Below are 2455 nucleotides of genomic sequence, written 5' to 3' on the forward strand. Positions count from 1 at the left end.
AAAAAAAAAAAAAAAAAAAAAAAGTGACCAATTACAGTACTGTACAAAAATATTTGTATGAAATTATGTGTCCAAAACTTTACTTCAAAAATGATTCTTCTGTAATCATACTCTATGGTTCGTCTGTAATTGTGAAATACAGTAGGAGAGGAGAATAATCATTTTTATATTTACAGTATGAAAACATCTGATTTAATATGAATCATTTCTTTTTATCTTTTTACTATCTGTATGTCTAATGCCCACTGTACAGTAGGCACTTATAGTTGTAAATCTGGCAAATGCATAATGATAATTTAACATTGTGTCCATTCTCAAAATGATATTTTAAGCAAAAGTGAATCAGCATGGATAATAACCAACATAAGGAAATGTAGTAAAAGGATAAAATACAGACTAAAGAGAACTTGGAGGTGTAGCAAAATAGCACTGCTAAAGCTGTAGGTATATTTTAAAGTACAAATAAATGAGTAAGCAAACAGTCCCCATGACGGGCCAGGAGAAGCCACAGCTGAGGCAGCAAGGAGCTGGTGATGCCCCTTGAGCTTTATGAGCTGCATCAGAAGGATATTTCATACAAAGTCCTAACAAGGAAAGAAAAAGACCCAAGTGAACAGTATTTAGATTTTTTTTAAAGAGACACAATTATAAATACAGATTTTAAATAATTGTGAGAATACTATAAACTTGATAACAAAGTTTTTGGAAGTATAAGAAAAAGAAATGGATCCATTTCTAGAAAAACTAGTGTTACCAAAGTTCAGCTAAGATCTTGGCAGTCTAAAACAATCAAAAGCCAGTAAGAAAATGGAATTAGTAATTGCAATTCCACCTCATCAAAAGAAAGTTTTAAAGGGCGAATTCTGGAAAAATATCAGTGAACAGATAATTTCTGTCATGTAGAAGTTCTTAGGGAATAGAAAGGCAAGGAAGCCACCTAACCCATTTCCTAAAATTAGCCATAAATCTAAAATGGAACAAGGACAGTATGAAAAATTAATTTATAGACCAATCTCATTTATGAACATATATGGAAAAATTGCCGATAAAATGTTGGTGCATTGAGTGTAATAGTCTATAAGAAATAATGTGTCATGCAACAAGGCAGGTACTTCCCAGGGATGCAAGGATGTTTCAGTATCTAAAAATTGTATAACTTATCATGCTTCAGATTAAAGTAGAAAATCATGATAACCTCAATGAAGACAGTAAATTCAGTATTTATTATTATGGGAATGGTTTAGTTGTAATTACAAGTGCTTCACTCACACAGGCCTCTGTTGAGCATTACAGTAAGCTTTAAATAGTGTTGGCCAAACGTAAGGCAGATGTACTGGAATTGTCTGATCGGTTCGGGTCCATTACATCTTTGCCATAGAAAGTTGGATTAGCACTATGTCAGCAAATGACCAACATTTGATTTCAATTCAGAAAGTCAGGATGGTGCTGTGTGTGAAAGCTATGACAAGGACACTCGGAGCTTCCAGAGAAGATTCTTAAGTGATAACGGAAAACATCCAAATGGGAGCTTCTCTGTCTTTGAAGGGGGGACCTAGTGGTGCTTGATCAAGTACCTTTAAATCAAGGTAAAAAACAGCTTTTATTCCTTTTCAGTGTAAACATTGGACCTTTTTCTCTAAAGAAGTCGTGTGCAAATAACAATGTTCCAGTCAATGTGGCCCCAAAAGATGATATAACCTGGAGACACTGTAGTTATCTTAGTCAATCTGATAAAATCACCTAGACTCATTTCTTAGAATCATTTCCATTGTTAAGCCATGCATGACTGTATCATATTAAACCCAATCTAAAATTTTATTTACTGTAAGGGTGTGGCAATTGAGCACACAAGTAAAAACATTCTTGTCATACCCATCTTAAAATAGTGCTGAGAATGCCATGGGGGGACAAAAGTGCTCAGGTCACAGAAGATTATTTCAGGAACTGCTCTGCCAGGATCATCCAGAAAAACAGCCTGCCTTATCTTTAAGACTCTATATGTTTTTTCTTAGCAACTGTCCACAGAACTTCCACCTATGAACTTAAGACTAAATTTACATGGTAAATGCTACTGTCCCCCAATCAGAGCTCACCAGATCAGCCAAGCACTGAAAGTCCCAGTGTGCTTTCTTCATAACTGGATTTTTCTGTCCTAAGGAAATCCCCAACTTTTACTTTTAACTCTGGATCTACCAGAGGCCTCTCCAGCCTACGCATGTCTACTGGACTGTAATCCTACTCTTCATTCTCAAATAAAAGTTAATTTACTGGAGATTCTTCTCTGCATTTCTGTTTGGCATTGACAAAAGGAAATAAGATTATATTCTTTTTTCAATTACTTTTTCTCAGCATTATGAGTGAACTGAATTTGATTAATTGCGATCTAGGTATTGCTGCTGCCGATGCAGAGGTGCCTACTACACTAGAATCTGAACAACCCCCCCACCCCCCCCCC

This window comes from Marmota marmota, unplaced genomic scaffold, assembly GCF_001458135.2.
Source record: "Marmota marmota marmota unplaced genomic scaffold, marMar, whole genome shotgun sequence".
NCBI lineage: Eukaryota > Metazoa > Chordata > Mammalia > Rodentia > Sciuridae > Marmota > Marmota marmota.